The 23,724-nt window shown below is 31.4% G+C and overlaps 1 pseudogene; it reads left to right on the top strand.

Annotated features, from left to right (window-relative positions):
- Positions 1-13,421: 13,421 nt before the first annotated feature.
- On the top strand, positions 13,422-19,277 carry LOC125848155 (ras-related protein RHN1-like; annotated as a pseudogene).
- Positions 19,278-23,724: the final 4,447 nt, after the last annotated feature.

The raw sequence follows: 23,724 nt of genomic DNA, 5'->3' as shown, positions 1-23,724 counted from the left end.
TGATCTTGGTTACAAACCCAATGGACTAAGGTGGAAGGGAAGAGCTGCAATTACTCAAAGGCAACTATGAGAGGAGAGTTACAGAAGCACTCAAGGCACACCAAGCACTCAAGGCACACATTAGATTTCACTTTGTTTAGCTTAATGGCTTGATCCCAATTAACTTTATTTTGATTAATGACTTGATCCCAATTGTTTTGGTTCTTCTATTAGGAAGACTTTGTTTTTGTATATGAATGACGCCTATATGAATTTGTGTTAAGTTGCTATTGGGAAGACTTTGTTTTTCTGTATGAATTTGTGTTTGAATAAAGTTGCTATTCAGATTTCTGAAGCAAATGTAGTCCATTTCATTATCAAATAACACCTAGTACAAATCAATATATCTTTAAAATAACGGCTAGAAACCAAATAACAACAATCACAATAACAATGATAGCAATACTATTGTTTGATCCTTGTCTTCTATGTCTTGCTTGTCTTCCTTTTCTTCCTTGCCCTGAACTCGTTGATGGATTCTTGATGTTGTATTGTTCTTGGCATGTTGAATCATTTGCAGCAGCCCATCGGAAGAATCCACACCCATTACCGGATGAATATTTTTGGCAACCCTAAAGCATTCTTCCAGGATTAGTTGGTGTTCTTGATGTCTTTAGTTCAACATATATTCCACAGTAGCAACATNCAGTCTAATATTCAAGAACAAGTTAAAGAGAAGGCTAACAGAGTAAATCTAGATGAGCTACCATCTGGTCCTGTAGGTATAGATGCTGGTTTTGAAGACATTTATAAGGAGGGGATGGGGAGATTTGAAGGCAATTTGGATGGTGATGACCCTTATTTTGATAGCTCAGATCCTGGTAGCGACATTAGTGAAGATGAAGGGGATCCTGTTGAGAATGATGAAGTGGTAGATCCAGCACCTAAGAAGGAAAGTACAAAGATCTACTTTGATCCAACTGCTAAAATGGTTTTATTTCAACTGTATATGGTATTTTTAAATCACATTGAGTTTAGGGAGGCACTGCAAACTCACTCTATTCAGAAGGGTGTTAATATTAAGTTAAAACTTAATGAGAAGGAAAGGATAAGAGCAAAGTGTAAGAAAAATGATTGTCTTTGGCATATTCTTGGAAGTATATATTGATGGTAACACTGGAAACTTCAGTGTTAAAACATATTTTCATGTTCATAAGTGTTTTAAAAGAACAAGAAACAAATTGTGTACCCCCATTTGGATTAGTAAACATTACAAGGAAAGGATTATGAGTGAGCCTACCATCAAACTACATCAGATTCAGTCTTTGATACAAAAGCAGTATGGTTTGTATGTTAGTAAGACAAACTGTAGAAAGGCAAAATTGAGAGTTATGAATAAACATATGAAAGATTTTATAGAGGAGTTTGCTAGGTTGTATGATTATACTGAGCAATTAAAGACCACAAATCCTGAAACTATTGTATCTATTGGGACATCCAAGAACACAATTTCAGGAAAAGAGGTGTTTATGAGCATCTATATTTGTCTTGGTTCCTTAAAAAATGGATGGAAAGAAGGGTGTAGAAGGATTATTGGTTTAGATTGTGCATTTCTTAAAAGTGTATGTAAAGGTGAATTGTTATCTTGCATTTCCAAATATGGAAATAATCAGATGTACCTATAGCATGTACAGTAGTTGATAAAGAAACCAAGGACACATGGTCTTGGTTTCTCAAGTGCATCAAACATGATTTGGAGCTTACAGAAGGTGAAAGACTAACAGTGATGTCTGGTATGCAAAAGGTATTACTATATTATTTGTTAAATTGAATTTTTCATTTTTGGAGTAATTGATATTTAACATTGTTGTATGTCAAATGTTCTTTGTTTGACAAGGTCTTCATCTTGCACTTATTGATGTATTGTCAAATGCTGAAATTAGATGGTGTGCTAGGCATATATGGGCAAACTGGAAGAAAGACTGCATGGGTGAAGAAAAGAGAAGAAAATTCTAACAGGTTGCCAGGGCATCATTTGAGGTACTTTTACAGTCCAAACTTGATGACTTGAGTGAGTTAGGAGTAGGCATTGTAGAAGCTTTGTTAAAGTATAACACAAAGAAGCATGGCGTAGGGCATATTTTAAAGAACATAGCAAGCGTGATGTGGTTGAGAACAACATGTGTGAGACTTTCAACAATTGAATTTTAGGTGCTATATTCAAATCAATAATCATTATACTAGAGGAAATAAGAGTCAAAGATATGGAAAAAATGAATCAAATGAGAGAATTTTCATAAAAATGGATTACTGATGTATCACCAATGACTATGGATATTCTTAGAAAAAATGTTGAAATTGCAGATAATTGTGAGGTAAAGTTGTGATCTTGGCTTTGAGATTCATGATCCACCATATAAACATGTTGTTGACCTAAAAAAGAAGGTGTGTAGTTGTAGGTCATGGCAATTAAAGAGAATTCCTTGTGGCCATGCACTTACAACAATTCATTATAAGAATCGGGTTGTTAAGTCATTTGTTGATCACTGGTATAAGAAGGAAACATACCTGAAACGGTTGAAAGCATATAATAGGTTTATTCAACCTATGACAAACATGAAGATGTGACCAAAAAGTGATAGACCAACCATTGAACCACCTAAAATTGCAGTCATGCCAGGAAGACCAGGAAAAAACATGAGAAAAGATAGTGATTAGCTCGTTAAGAAGAAGTTTGGAAAGGCTACAAGGAAGGGAAGAAAATAAAATGTTCTGTGTGTAAGACTTTTGGACATAACAAGAAAGGATGTCCAACTCTGGTAAGTTGTGCTTTAATGTCTCTTTGTTACTGAACTTTACTCTTGTTATACTTTTGACTTTAATATATGTTTGTAGAAAAATATTGCTGCTGGAACAAGTGATGTAATTGCTGGAACAAATGTTGCAACTTCAAATGTTGTTGCTGGAACAAGTGTTGCAACTGTTGGAAATGCTGCAATTGAAAGCCAGTCAAGTGTAAATGCAGGTCCAAGTGCATGCCCAAGTGCAGGTTGCACCCCAAGTAATGTGAGACAATTAAGTACTCAACAATCAACTTCTAGTGCAACTGGCTAAAAAAGAAAGACTAGCACAACTTTGAGAGGTGGTGCAACTCTTGTATATAAGAAATCAAGACCAAAAAAAGCAAAGATAGCTGATTATGGTCTCTTATTTGGATTAGGTGACAGTGTAACTGAGAGGATATGTATTTTATCATTTAAATACATTAAATTGCTTTAATTGATATTAGTTCATCTTTAAGTTAAGATTTTTGTTGTTCTCTCAGTCTGGAAATACTGATAGGGTATTACATAGTGCTACATTGTCAAGTTCAACTCCTACCAATATTGATCTTGGTTACAAACCCAATGGACTAAGGTGGAAGGGAAGAGCTGCAATTACTCAAAGGCAACTATGAGAGGAGAGTTACAGAAGCACTCAAGGTACACCAAACACTCAAGGCACACATTAGATTTCACTTTGTTTAGCTTAATGGCTTGATCTCAATTAACTTTATTTTGATTAATGACTTGATCCCAACAGTTTTGGTTCTTCTATTAGGAAGACTTTGTTTTTTTATATGAATGACGCCTATATGAATTTGTGTTAAGTTGCTATTGGGAAGACTTTGTTTTTCTGTATGAATTTGTGTTTAAATGAAGTTGCTATTCATATTTTTGAAGCAAATGTAGTCCATTTCATTATCAAATAACACCTAGTACAAATCAATATATCTTAAAAATAACGGCTAGAAACCAAATAACAACAATCACAACAACAATGATATCAATACTATTGTTTGATCCTTGTCTTCTATGTCTTGCTTGTCTTCCTTTTCTTCCTTGCCCTGAACTCGTTGATGGATTCTTGATGTTGTATTGTTCTTGGCATGTTGAATCATTTGCAGCAGCCTATCGGAAGAATCCACACCCATTACCGGATGAATATTTTTGGCAACCCTAAAACATTCTTCCAGGATTAGTTGGTGTTCTTGATGTCTTTAGTTCAACATATATTCCACAGTAGCAACATCGAACCGTCATCGTGAAGACCAACAAAATCAAACCAACAAAAATACAATAGAATCACACAAAAAAAAAGATGAGTAGATCGAAGGAAAAAATAAAGGCGCCAAAAATAAAAGAGAAAAAATTTGAAGAGACAAAATCGAGAAAAAGAGGAGAAAAAAGCTCAAATTGTCCAACAATGGTGTTGAGTGAAAATAAAGAAGAAGAGATGGCCTTTAAAAGTCAAAATATGACTGTTAGTGCCTTTTTAAGGCGTCTCACACTCTTACTTTGTGTGTATCACACGCTCCATGTGGAGTCTTTCCACATAGGATGCCACATCAAAAAAAGTATTTAAAATGTTGGGTTTGGATAGGTTCAGGAGTCCAGATGACAAAAGGGTAAGTAGAAGGGTTCACAATACAAACATATACAAGTGCAAGGGTCCACCAGACCATTTCGCCTTAAGAGTTTCATACTCCTACAAGATTTTGAGACCACTTGTGCTATATAACGTGACATACCGGGGTAATACTAAGTTTATTTAGTCAATTAGAGGGGTGTTTTTAATTCTATCAATAGTTCAGATACAAAATTAATAGTTTGCATCAAGTTCAAAGGTGTTTGCAGTACTTCTCTTCATTTTAATTTTTAAATATTGATTAGGGTTGCTTATCGGTTGGATCAGACAGATAATTTTGCTTAATGATTTGGCCTATCAGTTTTTGAATTTACTAATCTGTAAGCTAGCCTATAAGATATCAGTTGGTTCGATAACAAATTAACAATTATTGAATGGTGTAACAATTAACTTTTAATATTTCTATGTTATCTTCTTTTTTTCGATAAACCACCTTACACAAAAGATGACTTCTTTTCATTATTTTAAATGCAGTGAGCAGTGACAGAAAAAATAGTAGTACTCACAAATATGGTATATAAAATATTAAATGAGGATAATATACTTAGAATAAAGGTATAAGTATGATAACTATTAACGGATTAACGGTTTATTCGATTGGCCCCACATCAATAAATTGTTAATTTTAAATTTTTAATATGTTCACCAACAATTTATTCGATAACTGAATACCAATAAGTCAATAAGCCAATTTTAATTGAGCATAAAATTTTGTAAAAATATTTGATATGTAAGCTAAGTATGTGCCAAGAAATTAGGATTATTCATCATTTAAATATATGATGGTAAAGGTCCCAACAAATCATGTCGCACAATGTGAATACGGTATCAAATTATTTCCAAAAGTTGAAATATGTTAGAACTTTTTATTTATGATATACCAAAAAATAATACTAGTATTCTTTTTGATGGCCACATCCTTTTATTATCTTCCATTTGAGTTTTGTCCAAATTATTTTGAAGTTTTGACACGGTGCAAGTGAGCATATACTCAGAGGCGGAGCTAGGTGGAGTTCGTAGATTCAAGCGAATCCAGTAACTTTTCCATACCCTATATTTATATTAAAAAATTAACTAAATATATATGTAATTTAATTTGTGAACTCCTAACAAAATTAATTAACGATTTTAAAGAAAATTTAAAACTTCAAACTCCTAATTATGATTTCGCCTCTGCATATATACAAAGTAAACTGGAATCTAGATATATGCAATAATAACAAAACAATATAATGGAGTAACACCAATTTTGCACACATAATGGAAATGGAGTAAACTTTAATACTTGAAAAAAGTACTTGTCACTTTGTCAGTTGCGACCCCTTCCTCACTAGCAAATGATTCCATTTTTACTTCTCTAATATTTGACTTTGGCAGGCCTTAATTAAATGACAATTTAATTATACTATTGAATGGAGTATAATAAATTTAATAATTTAAAATATAATACTTAATTGTTAATAATAAAAATATATTAGAAGTTAAATAATAAGTTATGGATAAAGAAAAATAAACTGAGGAGGTATTTGTTTAGGAATAAACAGTCACAAGAAAAGGCAAACATAGGAGTGTCTAACTAGTAATTCATCGTTTCTATTTATACGTTATTATTTTAAATTTTATATCTCTAAAGAAACTAGCTAGGTTTATTATTATATCCTTGTTTAGTGTTTTTTTAAAGTTAAGTTTTCAATAAATGAACATAAATTAATTTATTTTGATTAATTAAATTGATCAATGAACACAAGTTAATCATTTAATTTTAATTTCTATTGTTGATCAAATTCATATTTTCAAATCTAATAACTCTCAAGGGTAAAATAGGAAGAATAATATTATTATATATTTATTTTATGAAATAATAAGTATTACAGATCATCTATTTTTAACAAGGATGACATATAAATAAAAGCGGAACATATGAGTAGTAATTGTGGTGTTTGAGGAGGAGTTTGAAAGGTGATAAAACAGTTGTTGCGCACTACAACAATCTTTTAACTTTAGTTACTTTCATTCTTTGGTTATAACTTTAGACTTTAGAAATAGCATGGAGCACAAGGTATTAAAATGTGTGCTGAGTTTCTACCGATTTCTCAACTTCTATAAGATAATTGGCACAATCTATTTTAACACAACTTGCCATAAATTTAACTTTTTGAGAGTATTAAGATAACTTCACGTGCTTTTTAAAATAGATAGAGTCATACTTTTTTTGTCCAATAATACTTGTTTACGATTGATTTTGCATATTTCTTAAAAAATTATAATAAAAGGGTGATTTTACTATATCACATTTGAATATAATAAATACAATGTCTTGAAAAATATATTAGGAAAATGATTATAATTAACAATAAGGGTCTATGAAGAACTGAATGTAAAATTTTCTATTAATTTCATAAAGTGGATAAGTATTATTGGACATTCCAAAATAATATAGTGTACAAATACTGTTGAACAGAGGGAGTATGTATGAATGACCCCCTTGCTTTTTTTTTTTCTTTTGCAAAACAACAAAAATACTCCATATATGCCTATCATTGTTTATATCAAAACTAGAAACTAAAACAAATTTTCTTATACACTTAAAAATAAGGATCTGTTTGGAAAGCCACATGATAATTAGATTTGGTGTAATTACCAGCCTAGTAATTACATTGACTTGTTTGTTTGTCTCAGTGTAATTACACATCATATCCTGTTTGGATGCCACAGTGTAATTACACATGTTGGATGCACAATTGCAATCATAAAATTATATTAAATTTTAAAAATAAAAAATAATTATTTAAAATGTATACTAGACAAACAAGAAATTTTATAAATGATATTAAATTAAATATTTAAGATATACATTATTTTTTGAAAATATATTAATTAATAAACATACGTTCTTAACTAATATTATAAAAAAATCATTGATTTATATTTTTTCAAATTAATATATTGCAATTGAATTGATCATAAAAATTAAAAGTATGAAGTTTCTACTAACATTGTGAAATACATGTTTGATAAAAAGATTAATATATAAATAAAATGTCATAAATTATTAAAATGTTTGACAAAAAGATAATCTATCAAGTCTAATTAAAAAATTACTTGCAATGTGAATTCAATATTACTAAAACAAATGAAACTAAAAATATAACATAAGTTATAATTTCGAAACATAAAATTTAATATAATACTCTTATCGCAAATTTCAACATAGCATACATAAATATGATTTACTATTTTTTTTTTTTTTAGAAAAATGTAAGTCTATAACCTTACTTAACAATAAATTCTACTTTAATTTAAAAATTAGAATACTAATAAAATTATGCTAAGGAGAAAATAAGGATGTAATAAAGAAATAGATAATACGAAAAAATTACATAGAATCACGTGAAGTAAAGTTGAGAATGAGAAGAAAATGATATATAATAATATAAAATAAAAATAATTTTTTTAGAATAATAAAATAAAAAAAGAAATTAAAATAATAGAAATAATAATAAAAAAAGTATGAGCTGGTAATTACACCAATTACCTGCTGATCAATTAATTACCTATCCAACCAACATGACAGAGAGTGTAATTACACCAAATCTAATTACCAGGTTGACTTTCCAAATAGACCCTAATGTGAATTAAAAACTAGAAACTAAAACAAATTCTCTAAGTACTCTTAAAACTAAATATCAATAAATGTTAATGGGATAATGTTTTCAACAAACCTGCTAACATGTCTTGCCAAAATATGATAAGGTTCGATGTTGCAAAAATATATTTTGGACCCTCTGTTTTCTTGTCAATGCATGTTTTCTGCTTCAAGAAAGGCAACATATATTCTTCTTCATCAAATCCAGATCAGAGTAAAATTTGATGTTGAACTCGTCGTACACCAAATTACAGTTTTTAGGTTGGCCAGCTGGGTGTACAATCAACTTTTCCCACAATGAAGTTTGAATTTCGCTCACTCGACTATTTTGTGGAGGTGAAAGAGGAGTTCCAACAAAGGTCTACTACCAGGGTTGTTTTAAAAATATTCTTCTCCATAAGGCATTTTTTTGTAGTCAATAAGATCGTGAAGCAATTTGTATCTTTCTGTGGTCGGATTCAAATGTGGAAGATCCCATTTTTGTTTATATCCCAGCGAGAATGACAAGACTTTTATTTTCCCTGTTGTGATGTTATACAAGTAACCTTGAGTATCAACAATCAATTTTGTGAAACATGATGAATACAATGATAGCATAGCATTTGTAGTGTATGTATTAAGAATGGCTAAAGTACAAGGAATTCAAAATAAAAATTGTTTGGCTTACAGGCACGTTAATACGTTTCTTGAAGATAGTTGGAGTCTCTCCTACGAGCAAACGGAAGAATAAGTAACTTTTTGAGTGCTTATCTTTTCAAACAAAAAAAACTTAATTTATAGGACAAATGTTTTGCAAGAAAAGACTTTAATTAAAATGTATTTATTATAGGTTCATGAATTGAAAAGAAAAATGCACCTTTCAAAGAAATCATGAGGTAGAACTGAATAGCATCTTCCAAAAAATCTATAACATAGAGTTAAAACAAAAATGAATGTTACAATTCACATTCATGTATTTTGTATATTTCAAAACTTTTAACTGATGCATTTGTTTCAATATTAATTGAAACACTATCTCTTACAATCCCCCACTTATTTCAAGAAATTTTATCTTTGAAAAATTCAAAAAAGTATTTTGAGACATTAATCTAGCAATATGTATCAATAATGGTGTCTTTTGGACTTGAACCATTAGCTATTGAAGGCTTTCTGAATCATTGACTACTTAATGAATGAATCTTGAACTAGGTGGTTCATTGAATGAAATAGAAAAATACTCCACGCATATCACTATGTTCTAGTGAAAATCAAAATCCTTTGACACCTTACGGTCATGTGTCCTGAATCCTTTTAGCTATTTGCTTTAAGATTTTCCTATTAAAATCTTATTGAAGCGGCCTCCACTTCGCACTTAGTGCGGTGAATTCATCAAGATTAAATTTACATACTCCGATCAAATAGTCTATGAATTTCATTAAGAGAAATTAATCTCATCCTTACAATAAAGTATCGATAAATCTATCAAGAATATTCCTACACACTCCAATCGAAATCGATTTATAGACTTAATAAGAGAATATAATCTCATTCTTTTCTTTAATAGGAATATTGATAAATTTATCAAGAGTTTTCTTACTAACTCCAACATAGATCGATTTTTTAAAGAGAAAATCTCAATCACGCACATCTACTTGTTTTATTTTGAAAAAATGAGAATTTTATTGACGTGCTTCACAATTGTAACTTTACTTGTTTTCCCCTTTGAATTCAAGATTACTATTCCCACCCCATTACAAGTTTTCACTACTAACTCTTTGCCTAACCCTTTAGACAAAGATTCTACTAAATTAAATTTGGACTTCACATATTGAAGCAATATTATGCCTTCCACCAATAATCTCCTCACAAGATTATGTTTGAGACGAACTTGTCTAGACTTACCATTGTAACAATCTCTTGAAGCCCAAAAAGGTACTGGTTTACTCCACAAAGAAATATCTATTAGCATAGATAGCAACAAATCAGCTTCTTCTCCCACAAGAGACATATCTATAAATTCTGACTCCATGGTTGAATGAGTAATACATGTCTACTTCTTTGATTTCCAAGAGATCGCTGCTCCAGCCAAAGTGAAAATCCAAGCAGTAATAGATTTAGAGTCATTCAGATTAGAATTTCAAGTAACATGACTATAGTCTTCAAAAACAACTGAAAAAGTAGAATAATGTAGGTCAACATTAATTACACCCTTCAAATTAATATCTTAAAACACGAATTAAGGTATTCCAATGTTCAACTCCAAAATTACTAGTAAATTTGCTCAAAATTCCTACTACATAACCAATATCTGGCCTGGTACAAAGCATGACATACATAAGAATTCCAACTATTAGAAAATATGTCAGTTGATCAAGAACATCAGTAGAGTTTCACATTAGTTTGATGCTAGGATCAAATGGTGATGAGCAGATTTGTCGTCAAAGTGACCAAACCTCTTTAGTACTTTTTCAATATAACTTGATTGAGTCAGAGTCAAGCCATTCATTGTTCTTATGATTTTAATATTCAAAATTACATCAACTTCTCCAAGATCTTTCATTTCAAATTGAGAAGCTAGAAAATTTTTTGTTTTTTAATTCTTTCCATATCCGTTCCAAAGATCAACATATCATCTACATAAAGACATATTTAACATCATAATTATTTTAAAATTTGCTAAATATGCAAATATTACCACCATTTATTGAGTAGCCATTAGAAATTACTACTCTTCTAAATTTCATATTTCATTGTTTTGAAGCTTATTTTAATCCATAAAGATATTTAAGAAGCTTACAAACTTTGTGTTCTTGCTCATGAATGATAAATTTTTCTAATTGTTTCATGTAAACTTCTTCATCTAGATCTCCATTAAAAAATGCAGTCTTCACATCCATTTGATGAATTGCCAGATTATGTATTAGCAATCAACATTTATTTATTCAATGAAATGTAGCTAAAATTTAAGGATATATACATTCAATAGCAATACGTATATGTATCAATCATTAGTCTATTTTTTATGCATACATTCAAAAATATATTAACTAAAAGTACATATACGATGTACTCAATAAGTTTGTATGTATTGATACAAATAAATTTAAGCGAACATATATCATGTATCAAATGAAATTGAGTATACATTTACAATGAAATTGAGCGAACAAATAGAATAAATTTGAGTGATAGATACAATTTCAAAAAATAACTAACTACTCCCTTCCTCCACTTTTATTTGTTATGTTACGTTTTTTAAAAGTCAATTTGACTAGAGTCTGTTTGGATTAACTTAAAAAAATAGTTTTTAAGTCAAAAATAAAAGCTAAACTTAAATGAATCTTAAATAAAAAATAAATAAAAAGTAGGGACACATACCTTTTGATTTTTAACTTATTTTAAGTCATTGTAAACTTATTTTAAGTTATTTTTATATTTGTCAAACACTCTTAAAAGTAAAAAAAAAAAAAGTCAATTTGACTAGAGTTTGTTTGGATTGGCTAAAACTTTTTATTTTTAAGTCCAAATAAAAAGTCAAACTTAAATGAATTTTAAATTAAAAAAAAAATAGGGACACATACCTTTTGATTTTTAACTTATTTTAAGTCATTTTAAACTTATTTTAAGTTATTTTTATATTTGTCAAACACTTTCAAAAGTCAAAAACTAACTTAAAAGTAGGTTTGACTAACTTTTAAGCCAATCTAAACACCCTCTAATTTTTAAAGTTAAATTAGATTACATTAATTCAATATTTTAAACAAAAAATTTAGATATTCAAAAATTATACGGAAAGTATTATAAATTGTAATATTTTTGCATATCAATATGATGAAAAAGTACATTGTAAAATGTTAGTCAATGTTTTTATAGTTTGACTCTAACAAAAAGAAAGCTTAATAATTAAAAGTGGATGGAAAAAGTATAAAATCGTACTCCCTCCGTCCATTTTTAACTGTCATGGTTTTTTTTAGAGTCAAGCGATAAGAACTTTTCGTGTAGTTTTTAGTCGATTCATAGTACTTTTCGTCTAGTGTTTGAATAGCTAATTTTTTTTTGTTTAAAATATCGAATTAATGTAATCTAATTTAATTTTGAAAATTAATAAAAAAAAGCACTAACAACTAAAAATAGAAAAAAAGAGTAATTAAATAAACTACCGTTACTAAACTATACTCCCTTCGTTCCATTTTATATGTCACCTTTTTACATTGGCACTTGCATTAAGAAATTATGTAACTTTACCCTTCTACCCTCATTTAATGTTATCTTAAGTCAACTTTATTAATAAATGACAAGATTAATTAACTATTCTATCAAGGGTATAATAGGCAAAATATAGAAATTTATGCATAAATTTTATAAAATGATAAATATTGTGGTTCAGCTATTTATAAAAAGAGATGAGATATAAAATGGAACCGAGAAAGTAGTTATTTATGAAATTTCGACACATAAATAATGATGGATGAATGGACAAGAAAAGTCCAAAGAGTAGAAATCCTTTGGTTTTTAGTAGGGCTGGGCATTCGGTATTTCGGTTCGGTTTCAGTTTTTTTTTCGGTTTTTTTGATTTTCGGTTCTTGTACAACATGTACCGAACACCGAATCGAAATAATTTGATTCGGTTCGGTTTTTATTATTTCGGTTCGATTTATATTATTTCGGTTCGATTTTTGTTAATTTTGATTTCTCACAAACTAACTAGCAACAAAAGCAAAAATCAGAAAGAAAAATAAATGGAAGAAAAAATATTCATTTTGAAACTTGTTAATTTAAAATGGAAGAAGAAATATTGAAAAAAAAAAAATAATGGTGGTCGCCAGAGCTTGGCTATGTGGAAACTGAAAAGGTCGACTGGTCGCTGCTGTGCTGTGTGCTGCTGCCTGCTGGTCGACTGGCGGCTGCTGCTGGTCGCCAGAAGTGGGAACGCTGATTTTCCTGTGCTGCCGGAAGTGGAAATGCCGATTACTGTAGATATGGGAAGTGAAACGTGGGTCTGTACTTTGTAAAGTGCAAAATGGAAAAGTAAGAAGTTCGAATTTGACCTACTTTTGTTTTTAATTTTAATTATAATATTTATTATTTAATATTAATAATTAATATATATTATAATATAATATATTTCGGTAAACAGAAATACCGAATAATACAAAAATTATATATCGAAAACTGAACCGAAATACCGAAAAATACAAAAACATACAGCAAATATCGAACCAAAAATCGAAATACTTAAACCAAAATATCAAAATAATTTGGTTCGATTCGACTTTTTGGTTTTTCGATATTTATGCCCAGCCATAGTTTTTAGCTTTAGAGGCCTTCCTACATACATCAGTCTCTTTAATTTACTATTGTTTTCTGCCTCAATTCTCCACTTCTTCAAAACTCTCTTTAGCTTACAACTCAATACCTCTGTAAATTGGGATTTCTTCATTTTTCACCTTCAGCATTTGATCATGGCGGCAACCGCTCACAATAATCTCAATGCTAAACTCGTAAGTCTGATTCATGCATGCATCAATTCCTCTGTGTAACATCCTTCGTTGCTTCTGTAAACTGTTTATTGATTAATTCAATTGTTTGTTCAGGTGTTGTTGGGGGACATGGGAGCTGGTAAATCAAGCTTGGTTATACGATTCGTCAAGGGCCAATTCCTTGAATTCCAAGTATTTGTCTTTCTCTACGAGTTGCTTTATAGGGTTGTTTTCCCCAATTCTCAACTTCATGTAATTTTGTTGATTTGTGTGATTATCACGTGATGTTGGTGATAACAGGAATCGACGATCGGAGCGGCTTTCTTTTCGTCTACGGTTTCAGTTAACAATTCTACGGTGAAGTTTGAGATCTGGGATACTGCTGGTCAGGAGAGGTACCATAGCTTAGCGCCTATGTACTACAGAGGTGCTGCAGCTGCTATCATCGTCTATGACATCACCAGCACTGTGAGATTCTTTCCATCAACAACTAAATTTCAATCCCCAACTAGCGAGCTTAAAGGTTTTTATTGCCGAAATGAACTCTCACATCTAATAGCTTAGTCTTCTGGACTGGGCCTTCCTATTCAGTCTATTACAGAATAACAATCAAATGGGTCTTATGAAGGCAATAGTTGGCTTTTTGCCAGTTCGTCAGTACATTGGTATTGCAATGTGGAAACGAATATTAGATTAATAGGGAATATATGCAACTTTTATCTTATGCATTGACAAAGTTGCAAAGACATGTTTATGCTTGTTTTTCGTTTACTTGTGCTCATTTTGCATTTAAAGGACAATTTTTGGCCATGGAGAGCAGCTGGTCGTAAGTGGATGAGAATACTAATTGATTTGTCATTCATGTTGAATTAGGACTTCAGGCAGAATATTAGGTCATGTTTGCTGTTGCTTTCCCTTTGACGTTTCTGCTTTTTCACAATTAACATTATCATCAGAGGGTTGGAGCAAGAAATTTTAATCTAAGGGGGACAATTATTAAGTCTTAAAGGATTTAAGTGAATGTTTTTCTCTTAGGAATGACCATTTCACTATAAATTTTAAAAAGTTATTTCAAACTTGAAGGGTTAAAAGTTCCCTTTCCTGGATTTACCTGGTAAGGGTGGCGCTTGTAAGTCAATGTTGACAATTTCAATGTGTGGATCACACCTTTGACATCCTATATGAACTCCCAGATCCATGAAGGACATGGACATCTGTAACCGGGTGTAGCTAAGCAAAGAGTGGAAAGAAGGAATCACAAAATTCATTTTGAACTTACTAGTGTGATGATATCTTCATCTAAAGAAAGAAGAATAAAAAGACAACTTTCCAAAAGTTCATTTGTTATGGCCAATACCAGAGACGGAGCCAAGATTCGGACCTTATGGTTTCTAGATTCTCGACTTCAAATACTAGTAACTGGGTTCTGAATTTAGTTTTTGTACATATTTGATAAATCTTTTAAGCATAAATACTGGATTTAGACTAAAATTACTAGGTTTTGCTGTATCACATGTTACATGCTACCTTTGCCCCTGGCCAATATTGGGAATGAGCGGCATATCCCATGTTTATGCAACTCTTTGTTGTGCATGTGTAATTGTGTATGCCTATATCTATGCATATCAATTTCGATGCCATCTTCATTCTAGGCGTAATCTTCTGTTTCCTTCTTAATATAGGATTCATTTGCACGGGCAAAGAAATGGGTGCAAGAATTGCAGAAGCAAGGTGCTTATCTGTGAACTTTTCTGCTTTATTCAAATAGAAAATTTAGAATATTCTTCTTTCATCAGTTTATTGCATAAAATCCAGCGCTCTACTAACATCTTTTTTAATCTTTTTCCTTATGTTGTATTGTATTTTATTACTTTATTGCCTTAAGGACTCATATAAGGTTATTGATGGTATCATAACTTCATATTCATAGATTTTTAGGTGAAGTGATTTAGTTTTCTGATAATTGGGTAGGTAATCCCAATATGGTCATGGCTCTTACTGGCAACAAGGCTGATCTAGAAGATAAGAGGAAGGTGACTGCAGAGGTAAGTTCTTTATGTATTGCCTGTCATCTTTTTATTCGAGGTTCCTTTGATTGGGCTTTGCCATCCATCTATTTTGAAACACAACTCTTGTAATGCACCCTTCAACATATTGTGTTTGGTCTCAGCTTTATTATATAGTTTTTGGGACAGTTATGAAATATAAATTGGATAATGATCTGAGATGCAGCAACACGTTACTTGCCTCTAGATAACCAGTTCAGATAATTATGTAAAATGGAAATACTCATTTTTGTGGAAGTTAACTTCCACGAACTGGTATCCAGAGCTGAAGTAGAAGTATGCTGGCTTTCCTTTTCTTTCTTTTTTTTGTTGGGAAAATGCTATTCCATAATTGAGTTTCTTGCGATTATAAGATTGGTTGTTGGAACTTATGGGCTAAGGCATTTGTTATTAATAACTTTATCTACTGGTTTTATCATTTTCTACAATATACCTATACTTGGGCAGTTTTCTTTCTTGATTGTTTTGGGGCATCAATTTTCCTGGTATATAGTATTTTAAATATTGCTTTCACAGGAAGCACGCTTGTACGCAGAGGAAAATGGCCTATTTTTCATGGAAACCTCTGCCAAAACTGCTGCTAATGTCAACGATATGTTTTACGAAATCGGTAAGTTCCATTGTTTTGTTGTTTTGTATGTGTCATTTATTGCTCTCTTTCTTTCTCATCTTTTTTTTTCCAAAGGTATATGACATAGTAGGTGATATAATAATCTATCACCGAAGCTTTTGAGTGTCTGTAATTTAAATGTATGAGGACAGTCTTGTGTTATAGGTTCCCGTTGTTGCTATCGTTGTGCTATGCAATATTCTTTCTGGGCATGGTTTTCAAGACATTGTCTGGACAACAATATGCACTCTATCTTAAAATATTTGAAAAATTGTGGCATTTGCTTATATTAAGATGCTATACCTGTTACTGTAGCCAGTAGGTCACTCAGTTTGCGGGTCTTCGCTTGTAGTTCACTCCACCGGTCAGTAGTTGCCCTGCCGATTAGGCCTTGACTAGTTGTAGTAGTTGATAAAAAGCAAGGGTAGTGTTCTTTCCTTTCCTTATTTTTTTTGGGCAAGACTTTTGGATGTTTTAGTATAGCAACAATCACCATCAAATTTAGCACATGAGACAAATGTCGTTATCAAATGGTTACAAGGACTAGCTGCTTGAGGAATACAGGACTTCAAGAACAAGATGGTTCCAAAGAATAGTTTGAAAACCTGAATATTTAGGAACTTCTGGTGCCATTTGCTTTTCAAACCCTTAGCTTGCTGTATGGTAACCCTTTGTAGTGCAACCCAACCATATTATAGTTCTGTTCTGACTTCTTTTTAATCACATCTGGATTCCAACTGATCCTGGAGTGAATGTGAGGCTTGTCCCGGAATACAGAAAGTGGCGAGTTGAACGGTAACTTTTAACATTCCTATCAGGCATCTTCGTTGATGCATACTTGAATTAATTCCAACTGATGTAAACTGTAATATGCAAATTCTGTAACAGATTTCATGTTACATGAATCGCAAGATTATGCACATTCCTACTTGTCAGTTACAAACTCATGCTCTTGTCACATGAAGAAAACTATATGATTTTACTAAAATGGAGTCTCGAAGAGTTGATGCTTGCTTTATGGTTACCTTCGATTTACATGCTAGGTGCTATGCTAGGGGTGGGTAGAGTTGTAAAAATTTACCTTCCTTCAACTATTGAAATTCGGAAGTCAACTTTACGAAGCAATTTATAATTTTTAGTTTCTATGTATCAGCATAGGTAATAACAGGAAAATTTATATTTCTTTAATCAGCTTTGCCTAATTAATAAGAAATAGTACTAAAGATGATGTCACCTTGCATGCAAGATAATAGACTGTTGTTGGAATACTGATTATTACCAAATTCTCTATGTTGACAAATAATATCAGTTAGAACTCCTAATTATTAACATACAAGTAACATTATTATATTATTATTAAGTTCTTTAACAGGATTTTCATTCCAAAGTACCCCACTATATTCCTTTTCTTGTTCAGGAATTGCTGTTATAGAAATCTGGACGCGAGAATAAAACTAGTACTGGGCAATCTTAATTTATGTCCACTTTTAGTATGAAAAACATGTATCTAATCTCTTAAAGAGACTACTAGTATACAAATACATGTAAACATTTTTTTGTTAGTTTATAGAGAGAAGTATTGAAAATAACCCTAAACTCTGCGTGAATTATTAGTTTCATCTCCAAATTATTGACAGCCTTAAAAATACCCTGTTACTTGACTAATTGAACTTGAATACACCCCGATCTTGCACCATGAGTGAAATACACCTCAAATTTTTGTCAAGTTTAGGGGTGTTTTTAACCCTTCTCTCGGCTTTCAATTCAGAGCTCTATGCTTCTACAAGAGTTTCAGACCACTTGCTATGTCATGTTGATGTGGCAGATCGAGGTGGTATCTAAGTTTAGTTAGTCAAGTACAAGAGTGTTTTTTTAAGGGTGTCAATAGTTTGGGAACGAAACTAATAATTTGCGCCAAGTTCAGAGGTGTTTTCAATACTTATCTCTAATCTATATATAAAATCAACAATTTGATCACTGTTTATATTGTTGAATTCATGCTCTCTTGGAAATGGAAATTCCTTCACTGAGTATAGTGCTTACGGCCTTATGATTTGGTTCCTTTTGTTTTACTTTAGTGGTCTGGTTTTTCCTTCCAAAGGAAGAGGAATCTTTTTTTGGTTGAGTTAGGGGAGCGGGGAAGCTTGGAGTAAGGATGTTGTTATACATGGTGATACGAGCAAGGATGTATGCTTGTGGTTGTGGTAATCAGAGATGTTGATATAAACATGAGCGTCCTGGTGATGACTTGAGTAGGTATAACCAGTGATTACCTGTCACAAGGATCATGCACCAGTGCTGCGGGAGGGGATTTGGTCCTCCAGTAACCTTTTGATTGGGAGGGGTTTAAATTGGAGCAGATTGGGCTGCTTTACTGAGGAAAGTTGGTGAGTATTGACAAAGTTATGGATCATGTTGAATTAAAGGATTTCTGTGGAATAGCTTTGTGGGTCTTCCATGACAGCGCTAATAGTCTCCAGCTTTTCGCATTCAAAGAGGGGTTAGTCGTCAGATTTTGAAGTAATATAGGTGAAGTGGTACAGATAAGAGAAATTACGCTTCTGCATTATATATTTATGCTATACATGGATATCCGAAATTGATGTTTCGGTTTACTTATTTTTAGACCTGCCCTTTTAGGATGTCTTTCACCTCTTTTGTTGCGTCTCAGAGCAGTTGAATGTCTCTGTTATTTACCTGCTTCCCTGATTTTGTGGGTGTGAATTCTGCAGCTAAACGATTGCCTAGAGCTCAGCCTGCTCAAAATCCGGCAGGAATGGTACTTGTTGACAGAACAGCAGAAGGATCACGAACTGCATCATGCTGCAGTTAAGTATTATCATCTCGATTGCTCCATTGATTTCGTGAACTGGAGACATTTCTTGCTCTTCATGTTGTGCTGGTATGGGAGTTGAAGACAGGAAATGGGAAGTCATGTTTATTGGGAGATACACAGTAGAATATGTATGTAAACTGTATTTAAAAGCGCCATATCTGAGGTGATTGTCTCTTTTGTTCAGTCAATCTGTAAATAGTTTGAATTTCCCCCCTACCAATTTATTCTTGATAATTGGACGCTGTTACTCCCCAAAAAATGTTTTAGGTGAATAAGATTTGCCCAAATTAGTTGGAGCATAAGAATTTCAAATGTTTATTATGGATATCAGCTTGCAATAGAAATGAATCGCTTGATAAGAGACTTATGAAGAAATAGAAAAAGAAAAAGGACAAACATTAGTTAAGGATATATTTTCATTTTATTGTAAAAGAAAATTCTTGTTTTACAACTCAATCGTATATTTTAGAGATTAAAACAAATAGAAAACAAGTGGAGAGGTTATTTGAGTATTTACTTCGAGGGACAACTACATAAATGAGTTATAAAATCTAAAATAATTACAAGTTTATATTCAAATTCAAAGTAGTTCTTGAAATACTCATTCTTTCATAAATAATTACAGTTTATAACCCCGTTTATTAATGTTGATAATTTTTGCTTAATTGATACTAAATCAGTATCATATATTGTATTGGTATCATTAACGCTATTAATTTCGCTATACTGATACTAAATCAGTATATATTTACTGTAATGGTATCATTAATGTTTCTTGTTCAGAAATTACTCATTAGTCAATGATATTTCAAAATTTACTCATTAGACAATATATCTTAAGTATTTAAATTGATAAACATTTATAAAGTTTTTTATTTGTCTAACATAAAATAATTACGTAACTTTTACTTTTAAAATTTAATATGATCTTATGATTGTAATTGTGCATCCAAACAATGTACATTGTGCCAAACAAATATGTCAAGTATAATTACTATCCTAATAATTACACTAATTTTAACAACCAAGCACACTATTAAAATAATACATAAATAACTTTTATACACCATTTGAAAACCTATCAACCAAACATTGTATAAAATTAATTCATGAATAACTTTTATTCTATTTGCAAACCAACCATGATATAAAATTAATACATGAATAAGCAAATTATCTATGTATTAGCTTTTGCCTTATCCAACTGCCTGTTAGAGACTACTTAATTCCTACTTGTATGTTAAGTCAAAGAAGTTGTGTTAAAGCTTAATCTTTTATGTGGAAGGAAGAAGTATGAGGATATTTGGGAAGCACATATTTCCAAGACAAATTGTACTATTTGCTTCTGGGTATGTTATACACTTGTTGCTGTTTTGATCATATGTCAAACTATGTATCATATTAATTTTTTTTTGTGTTTGTTTTTGTGGAGAATAGGATGTTGTTTTTGGGTTCAACAACATATGATGTGCATAGATCCATAAAGAACAACCAAACACCACCTTCAAAGGAGCAAATCCAAGCATTTGAAGATTATCTCAACTCTGTTCGCCGCCCTTCTTAGGCATGTTTCTATTTTCGGTGCACAATATGCCACGTATTCCTCTTATCTACTTTTCATTAGTTGAAGGACTTCCTCTCTCAATTAATTTTGGATCTATTAAACTAATATTGTGTACCTAATAATTTATGAAAACACATGTTGTAATTTACCTTTGTTGTTGCTATGGTATGAGATTTTAAAAAACAAGTCGGTCATAAAGTAATATTTGAAGTTGTCTTGGATTTTCAAAAGATATCTAAAGTATACGGACGTCTTATTACTTCAATGAAACCATTATAAATCACAATAAATAAACATTTTTGATTTATTTTCACAACAAAAGTGTTCTCACATTTGATAGGCGCGTGGAGGGACAAAATCCACTGTAAAAATTTCACATGACATTGTCAAATTGAGTTTTCTTCTTTATTAAAAGAGTCACTTTCATCTTCCCCAAAACCTCCATTGATAGATGTTGAAGAGCTTTCCATCTACAACAACAAAAAAAGAATTCTCCATCATCAACAAAATTTTCATCAAGCTTTACTAGCTTCAATTTCTTTTTTTTCTTAATTTTTATTTAAAAGCTATGAAATCAACTAATTTGCAAATTTTGAAAGTGCAATTGCAAATAAATTTCAAAAAATTAAATAAGTGAGAAAACATTCAAAGTCAAATCAATCCTAAACTAACTCTATATACACACGAATAAAAGATAACACAAGAAGAAAATAACAACAAATCACTACAAATATGATTTTTAAAAAATCACTACTATAAAAAGAATACTTTTTTAACTAAAGTTTACATTCAAATGAAGAAGCAATTAACATGCGAGCCTTCACTTCTTCGTTTTGATTCCATAATTCAAGAAATTATCAGCACAAAGCAAATTTATTTGACAATTTGAATGTTTTAAGGTTTTGATCATCAAAAAAAGAGTAGAGTGAATCTAAAAGGAGTTTAGGGTTTGATGGAGCGGGTACTAAATGAGTTGAAAAAAATAAGTAATTATATTATTAATTGGGGATTGAGATCCACGCGCATGCATTGAAAATATAGATTGTGCAAAAAATGTGCATTTGTTATTATTTGAAATGTTCCATGGGGTAATAGAACGCCTGTAAAGTTAAAATCAGGGGTGTGCAAAAACCGATTTAACCAATAAACCGAATCGAAAAAAACACTATTGGTTTATTGATATTGGGTTATTGGGCTAACGATTTTTAAACAGTTTTGCAAATTTTTTTATTGGGTTATTGGTTCGGTTTTCAGTTTTATGATTTTTGTTAATGGTTAAACCGATAACCCAATAAGAGTATACTAAATTTACTAGTCTTATTGTTAATGGTTAAACGATTGTTACTTCACACTTTTTGTTAATGGTTAAACGATTGTTACTTTCATACTTTTTCCTTTGAATGTGTCTCGTGTCTAAACTTGCAAGAAAAATGATTGTTACTTTTATGATTATTACTTTCATGCCAAATGCTGGAAAAATCATATGATTTATATGAAAATTTTCTTATCGTGTATATAATATATATATGAGTATTTTCTTATTGGTTAAACTGAAAACTGAATAGTTAAGTACCATAAACCGATTAACCAAAAATCGATGAGAAATATGTTATTGGTTTGGTTATCAGTTTGACATATTTACAAACCGAAAACCGATAAATCAAACCAATAACACATAAAATCGAACCTGTAACGACCCTAAAAATGAACTAGTGAAACTAGAGCCTCACATGTGAGTTTGGAGTTGAGAACTTGATGAAATGATGAGAAATGACCGTGACGTCCGGAAACTAGTCATTTGAACTAGTGAGTTGTAAGAGTCAACTTTAAATGGTCATATCTTTTAGCTCAAAATGAATTAGGTGGACCTTTACCTATCCAATTAAAGGTCTTTGAGTCCTCTTTCCAACGCCATCGAGTTTGCCCAATTCCGACCTTGGAGTAAAAAGTTATGCCCGAAATATTGAAGAACTGTCAAGCTGAAAAAAAGGGCGAACTAAGACGGGAAGGGGTAGAATTTTTAAGTTAGGACTTTATGGGTCCTTAGTCCTTTTCCAAAATTGACGCTATGCTATTTTATTCTTTTCCTAGCAACTATAAGACCTTTTTATGACTTAATTCCTTTCATTTAAGTCACTCCTCTTAGAATTAAAAAGAAACCCATCTCCTTTCATATATTTCTCTCTAACTCAATGAAGAAGAGGAGTTGGAGCTAGGNATTTAAATTTGCCAAAAATTTGATAAGATAAATAATGAATAGTTGTTGGACAAACAAGTTCTTTTGTGAGTCTCAAATCTAGAATTACAGGAGATCATGAAATGAGAAAAACTTGAAAATTCAATGTATAGTAGAAGAAAATCACGGGGAAGTGTTATTGACAATGTGATTCAATCCTGGGTAAATTGTAACAGGATAACACAATTCAAAATTCAAAATTCTTCTTCCCATTCTTCCAAAAACTCTTAATTTTGAATCAAAATTGTCAATAAAAATTTGAGATACATTACAGATTAATACAACATTCTTCTTCCTATTCCTCCAAAAAAAACTCTCAATTATCGACAATATTCTTCTTTCCATTCTTCCAAAAAACTATCAATTTTTGAATCAAAATTTTGGGATACATTGGTGATCTGATACATCGTTGAGGTGAAGAAACAAGAGCCTGGATTTTCAATGTTTCCGGTATGCATTATTACAAAAAATAAAAAGGCTGAAGAGATACATAGCTGTCACGACCCAGACCGTCGTGATTGGCACCCACACTAACTCTCCGGTGGGAGAACCACTACTACAATCCAAACCAAGCTACTAAACCCAAAACTAAGACATTTAAGTATATGAAAGCAGAAATAATAGCTAAAAACTGAAGTTCGCATAAACTTCAACAAAAGATCTAACAACTAACAATGCGGAAGAATTAACCTAGAACCTGAAAGTCAATGTACCAAAACATCTAACAATGATCCAAGTCTAAACAAGAAGGGATACAACCCTATACTAATGAACTAACTAAAATAAATGTCTAAGTCCGAAAATGGTGGACATAGACGAAAGAGAATTCCATAGCAGCCCGGAAGAACTGGCTCACCCTTG

The sequence above is a fragment of the Solanum stenotomum genome, chromosome 12 (assembly GCF_019186545.1).
Source record: "Solanum stenotomum isolate F172 chromosome 12, ASM1918654v1, whole genome shotgun sequence".
In the NCBI taxonomy this organism is placed as follows: domain Eukaryota; kingdom Viridiplantae; phylum Streptophyta; class Magnoliopsida; order Solanales; family Solanaceae; genus Solanum; species Solanum stenotomum.
The sequence above is the reverse complement of the archived record's forward strand: the minus strand, read 5'-3'. Positions and strand labels throughout refer to the sequence as shown.